Source organism: Ictidomys tridecemlineatus, chromosome 7 (assembly GCF_052094955.1).
Source record: "Ictidomys tridecemlineatus isolate mIctTri1 chromosome 7, mIctTri1.hap1, whole genome shotgun sequence".
NCBI lineage: Eukaryota > Metazoa > Chordata > Mammalia > Rodentia > Sciuridae > Ictidomys > Ictidomys tridecemlineatus.
Genome location: NC_135483.1, coordinates 69,889,938 through 69,897,262, shown reverse-complemented (window position 1 = coordinate 69,897,262; position 7,325 = coordinate 69,889,938). Strand labels below are relative to the sequence as shown.

Below are 7,325 nucleotides of genomic sequence, written 5' to 3'. Positions count from 1 at the left end.
CAAAATATGGACGGCTTCACAAATTTGCATGTCATTCTTGTCCAGGGGCCATGCTAACATCTGCCTTGTTCCAATTGTAGAGTATGTGCTGCCCAAGTGAGTAACTGAAAAATTCTTTTCCGCAACTTTATAGAGATCCTTATAAATTTTTTCTTTTGCTAGTCATACACATATTAAGACATATTTTTCCCTGGGCATAGTCCTTTTCCTAGATGATAGCGTAATATTTTATTATTATGGAGTTGTTCACATATATTCCCGTATTCTCCACTGTCTGTTCCTTGGACAACTTCCACTCTCTCTGGGCTTTGCCTCGGTCAATTTGCCTTCCACAATTCTGTCTTTACCTCATTAGCTATTGGAGTTAAATATCAATGTTTTAACTTTTTTTTTTTTTACTTTTATAGATCCTTAGGTTTTAATATAGAATCTCTGCTCCTCTACAATATAATTTGTCATTTTCCAAATATCAATGTCTTCTTTTTGGAATTATCACCAGTTGATATGCATCCATTTTGGCAAATTGCATGTACTGGATCAGAATTGTTGGTCAATGTCAAAAATGTAAAGTAGATTAATGTACATGGGTATTTCATGGAGAAGGATTTTTTTTTTAAACACACGCACGCTCTTTTTCTCCTTTGTGTACATATTGTTAATTTTGCGTAAAATTCTCTTCCTTACTTTATGCAGCTGGCAAAATAAAACCGTGTTTATATATGACTACTTTCTTGAAGCTTCCTGACACCTCTCCAGGTCCCTAGCTCTTATTTATTGCACCATCTTTGCACTGGGTGTATGTTGTTATGATGGCAGCTACCTCTTGAATTATAATAATAATAATTATTACACTAATATGGTTTTACTTGTCTTATCCTGAGATTCTTGAAAAGAAAATTTTCACACCTGTCATCTTTGTATTTCTAGTTTCTAGCCTAGTGTGGAGCATAGATTACATGATCCATAAGTGTTGGCAGAATCTTAAGTAAGGATATGTCTATTTAAAGATGGTGAATGGAACCATTCTCTATTACGTGGCAAATGTCAAGATGGGTTACATTCTCATAATGGCAAGGGGCACAGAAATGAATGGAAATCACTCTGAATTAGTTGATAAATATTATTGTTTAAAAATATTCCATGAAGAAAACCAGTTTATTGAAAAGTGGCTGTTGCATGGTTGTAAACAAATCATTATCTCTGTTCTGCATATACTGTTGGGAACTCCTACTGAAAAATTTAGAAATATCTAAGAGATAGAAAATTATAAAAGAGGAGTAGACAAAATTTAAAAATTCATTTTCAAAATGGGACATGTTTAAATTTAGGAACTGCTTAATGGGAATAGTATTCATATTTTTACAGATGTTAATGCTCTGCTGTTTCTAGAAGTAATAGATTTGGGCATATAATGGTTCTCATTTTCTCAGGTTTAGCTCTTTGCTTGACTTTTCTGTTCTTTCCAAGAGGAGACTGCTCACAGCAGGAGAATTCCATGCTGAGAAACTGACAACACCCGCTTATCTTTCAATGGGATTCTAATTCATTAAAAAATAAACCAGGGCTTCATTCTCATTATAATTCTCTACATGAGTCATGGACCATAAGGTGCAATCTCAAGCTTGTCTTTAATTTTGGTGAAGCAATGTCATTCTAATTCATGAAAGGATTCAGGAGATGGTGGCTGTTAAATTTATTCTGGCTGCATGATAGAATTTTGTAGCTGGAAACAACTTTTTATGTTACTAAACGGACTTCCTCGTTTTATAGATGAGCAACCAGAGATCTGCGAACATTTCATTCCTGACTCAAGGTTAAAGAGATGGCACTGAGCTCAGTGATCTTTCTACTACAACAAGTTGATTTGGATATAGTTTCCCCCTTATGGTTCATGTGCTGGAAAATTGATTTCTGGTATGGGATGTTAAGAGGGTGGAACCTTTTAAGAGATGGGGTTTTAGAAGAAGTAAACACACCACCCTCATGAGGGTCTTTTGGGAGTGGGTCAGGTCTCCCATATGAATGGGTGGTTATGAGCTCTGATTCCTCAGGTTACTCTCTTGCTTCTTATCATGTGATCTCTCTTTAATCCCCACCAACCCTCTCTTCACATGTTCCTCCTATGCAATGCCATCTGACCCCCAAAGAGCCAAGCAGATGCTCATGCCATGCTCTTGGACTTCCAGAACTAAACAAACCTCTTTTCTTTAAAAGTATCTAAACTCAGGTATTTTGTTCTAGCAACCTAATATGGATTAAGACAATCATACAGCTTTTATTTCTCATTGAACACTGAGAAAGTCTGAATACTTTAGAAGCTAGGCCCAATTGTATGAATTATTCCCATCATGACTGTGTTTTCCTCTTCCTCTATGTAAGCAAAATAATGGCCACCAAAGATGGCTTTTTCCCATGAGACTTGAGAATGATATTTTATATGACAAAATGAATTTTACAGATGGAATTAAGATTTTGGACTTTAATATAGGAATACTTATAGGAAAAGTATAAATACATGAGTCTTGTAGAAGAGAAGGGCAGAGCAGTAAGCCAGAAAGATGAGATGAAAGAAGACGAGGAGACATTCCAAGCCCCAGAAGGACCTGACACACCATTGTTGGCTTTGAAGATGGAAGAAGGAAGGCATGAGCCAAGGAATGCTGGGACCCTTTAGAAGTTTGGAAAGGAAAGGAATGTGCTGTCTGCTGGGTCCTACAGGTGAAAAACAATGTAGATTTGTGAGAGTCAGAGGAAAGAAACCGAGACCACAAATAACTGATCTCATAATTTGTCAATGTAGTAACAGGACAAGGTATATACCCTCCAGCTGCACTCCCTGCCTCTCCTCCACCTTCACATCCTCCCTGAAGTCACCATTACCATTGCCTTCATCAAGGTCATTGCTCCATGGTGGCCATCATCACCATCACCACCAGATTGTCCCCTTGCCCTGGGTGCCTATCAAGTGGAGCACTAGGCTGGATACTTCACACCCACTGCCCCCAACCATTAGTTCTTTGCAACAGTTCTGCCAGGTCGGTACTATTAACTCTTTCTGACAACCCAGGTAACTGAGTTATAGAAAAGCAAGCAAATTTTTTTGTGGGTACATAGATAGGAAGTGTAGGACCACCTATCTCTAGGTAAGAAAGGATGTCAAATTGTGGGTAGGCAAAAGTCATAATACTTTATTGTTAATTTTTTTTAATAAATGATCTAAAGAGAAGAAGAAAAAGAAGGAGGAGGAGGAAGAGGAGGAGGAGAAACAAAAAAAAAAGTGCCTCTCTGCCTTGATACACTAGATACACTCTGGCATGTGGGCAAGAGAATATCAGCAGCATTTAGCAACAGAGGAAGATGAAATAGGTATTTATAAACAAGAAATTAAAAAAATATTTTAGACATAGACATGAAATGAATATAGTATTTTGAGTGATGGCATTTCATGATAGTGTCAGTGTGGCTCAGCATTTCATCTACAGACTTAGAGATCATTAAGATTATCCTAGGTGGGTTTGCAAAAGCCTTTGCTGCTTAGATAAGGAGATCTTCTAATCTCTTCATTACCTGATCTAGAATGGAGTTCAGGTAAGCTAAGCACTGCAGTGTGCTTACATCATCTGAATAAATCGGCTGAAAATACTCATTGTGGTCTCAGAATATAAAAAGATGCTGGGGATAGATGCTTACTAACAACCATTTGGTGGAAATAACAAACCTGTAGATGGCAGAGAGGTCTGCAGGCCTGTGAGTCTGTGCTATAACATTAGGGTGCCAGGTGGGGGTTGCCAGGAGAATCCAAAAGAAATGGTGAGATTAGTGGAGATTAGAAAGGAGACCTGGGAACAGCCGAGGTCAGGGAATCTTGGAAAGCAAAAACAAACAAACAACAACAACAACAACAACAAAAAACAGTAAAAAGAACAGAAAAGAGGCTCAGAGAAACAAAACACCAGGAAAGAGGGATAATAGACCTAGAAAAAGGAGAGAAAACTGGAAATACTCAAAACGGTTTTTGGAAAAATAAAAGACATCTTTAGAAAAAGAAGAAAAAAATTGGTGTTTGGGTTATAGTGTTTAGGATGAGCTATTAAAATTCCAAGGTCATCTTTTAATGCTCTGTTTCCATTTTTAAAGGGTTCAATTCTTATGTCACGTGAAAATATTTAACCAATTTAACTAACATTTGTTGAGCAAAGAGTTTAAATTTTTTGGTCTTCAGTTCACTTTGTTCTTTGAAGAAAAGAGCTGGGATTTGGTTCTCGTTCTTCCTGACACCCAGGCCCAGTTGTTTTTAACATTCAGGGTAGTTTGAAGACATCCACAATCTATACTTGTGTCTATTTGGTCAGGATAACTAAAGACTTTCATGTACATCCTGAAATCCTGAGTTGAAGCCTTTGTAAAAGTAAAAAAGGGATCAGAGGATGGTGCTCACACTCCTAGGCAAAGGTGATTAACTCACAGTCAGGGCTCCCCCTCTTTCTGAGAGCCAGGCACTGTCCTGTTCCTTGGTGTCTATAAGAGATGGAGGAGAGCAGGGTGGGGGAGACTGAAAACTGCCACCCAATAACCAAAGTTTTAGTTTATTTTTTTTAGTAATAGAACACTAATGCTATTCTGGACATCAGTGTTCCCATCGAAAATACTTCTTTAATAGCCCCCTTGCAGCTAGGTACGTCTACATGATTATGATTCAATCTTCAAAACAACTGAGGAGGTTGTGTGAGACTTCCAGGAAAGCTAGGAGCTTAGACAAAGTTTGATCATCAGGAAGGACACCATTTGGTTCTCTGCTCTTACTTCTTCCTGCTGCCTGGGACAGACGAGATAGTAGAAGCTCTAGCAGCCATTTTATATCATGGGGTGACCTTGAGGACAAAAGCTGGAAGCAAAAAGAAGACTTCTTAGTTACACCAGTTCTGGATGTTCTATCTCTGTGCTTGAGAGAAAAATGGAATTCAGGGGGACAGTGTTAGTGTGGGTTTTCTGTATGTTCAAGGTAACATAATCCCGACTGGTACCATAGTTGCACTAGCTTGAGTTGTCATGGAAACAAACATCAAGACAGGATTAGATGTGAGATTTATAAGGAGGAAAGAGATTTATAAGGAGGAAAAACTGTGAAAAGAAAAGGGGAGCGAGCCCAGAGGAGGTGAGGAGAGTGTTGGGAAGGAGAGAGGGAAAGAAGATGGGTGAGACAGGCAGAGTCTCTTGCTAGGAGCCACAGCAAAGTATTATGATGCATGGCACCTTTGGTTAAGGTGACTGCCAGCTAGTCATTGAGATGATATGATTATGTTAAGATTTACATTCATATGGAAATTGGACTCCTGCTGTTCACCTTGGCCTGCTATGGGACTCATGTTACAGGACTCCCGGAGAGTTTCCATTGGTTGGGGAAGGATAGTAGGCGGGAATTCCGGGGGAGGTCCGGGCCCCCGGTTCCGGTAGACGCACACACGTGTGTGGACCAGCTTGCTAGCCGGGCGCACACGGGGTATTGGCGGCCTTTTTAAAAATAAAGTTTTGTTCCTGCTTGAGTGGCTTGTGATTCTGTGCCCAGCCGGGTTGCGGCAGTCTCAGTGTGCAGGATAGTTTTTATGAAGGTTTTGGCTGGGAAGCTGGGTGTGGGTCTCCCTGCCAGCATGCACCTGCTGTGGGTCCCGGTCTTAGCAGCAAGTGCAATAGTGGATTCAAAACACAGAAATTGGGTCCATTCATCAGCCCCAGTCTCATGGCAAGACAACGAGTTCCAATGCATTTCCATGGCCTCCCTAGCGGCCCAATATTGTTCCTGTCTGATTGTGTTCTGATTTCCCCTATTCAAAAATATTCCCAGACATTTGTGCACAATGAATCGAAGTGTGTTCTGTTGTCATGTGTAACTAATCTTTTAATTAGAGTAAAAATAAATAAATATTCTTAGAGATGGCAGTGGGAACAAACTGTGTGAGACACTTCCACTGGGACAAAACCAAGCACTATGTTCCTAGTGGCCTCTGGACACAAGTGTTCCTTCATGCTTCAGGTGCCTGTTCTAGTCTGCTTCCATTCTAGAGGAGAGAGAAAGAAGGCACACTTCAGTGGTTCTCACACATCCTGTATGAGCCAGGGAAAAGGTCTCCTCTGGAGGGATGGGCTGAGAAATAAAAGTGAAGAAAATAGTAATAGAGATAACCACAGAACACAGAAATATAGTTTGGGAGTGGGGGCAGCGATGGGCCATTCTGACCAGGCAGGTGCAGCTTCTAACAAAGATGGAGACTGTGCTTTCTTCATTTATAGTGGTACAGATCAAAGGAGATGGATCAGTGGTGTAAGGTTTTAATGTGGGAGGAGTCTTGCCTCCTACTTGCTTCTTCACAAAAAACAAGATATAGGTGGGGGTGGGCAGGCTGTTTGGCTCTTAGTGTATCACACCCATCTCCAGTGTTGCGGGACCTTTTTGGCAGAGCTCGATGGGAGTTCACATTGTTTTGGGCCATCTCATCAACAGCAGTGCTGCTGTGAGTTCCCAGACACCAGATCTTCCCACTCAATGGCTTCAGTGCCAATCTGGTCCATGCACATTTCATGGGTGACTTCCCACAAGTGGTTTCTCCCAGTTTGGGATGGTCAAGAGGAACTGAGAGATCTTAACATACACAGGGTGATGTCAGACAAGGCAGGTTGGAGAAGCCCAAGTGTAGATGGCAGAGAACACTGGTTTCACTCCTGCTCGCTGCCACAACTTGGAATGGACACTGGCAGGAGCACCCTGCCAGAAATGTCAGGTCCAGAAATGCACTACAAAGGCTATAAATGGAAAAAAATGTGCTTTTTCTATTGACTTGCTTGTATAAATAGCTTAGAGATGTTTTCCAAGTGCAAATCCCTAACACTTTTAAGTTTTTATTTCACCCAGTAGGAAGAAAATACTCATTAAAGGATCTACAGACCCCAGCTTCTTGGCAGGAATTTTCAGCTCATTACATGGTAATTAATACTAATCTATATGCTAAAAAAACAAAAAAGAAAAAGAAAAAAGCAAGCCCTTTTCTTTTTTCCAATTTTTATATTGCTGCTCTGCCAGATAACCAATAAAAGTAAAACAGAATCCTTTGTGCTTTTTAAGAGAGTATAAGGCAAATAAAAATTTCATGCCTAGAGTAAAGAGATCTATACATTTTTAGATTCTTGATGATAAAAGTTTATTATTATTTGCAAAATTACTACCATCACTAAAACACTTTGCAACAACTGGAGACCCCCACAACCAGTAAAAATGCAAATAGCAGTAGGAATTGGGAAAACTCTTTAAATCTACTTTTTTTAGATACTAT

At 39.8% G+C, this 7,325-nt stretch overlaps 1 non-coding gene across 1 annotated transcript; it reads right to left on the bottom strand.

Moving 5' to 3' along the window:
• Positions 1–104, bottom strand: LOC120883796 (U6 spliceosomal RNA). Its single transcript, XR_005725992.1, has one exon. It is a non-coding gene; the product is annotated as a U6 spliceosomal RNA (small nuclear RNA).
• Positions 105–7,325: the final 7,221 nt, after the last annotated feature.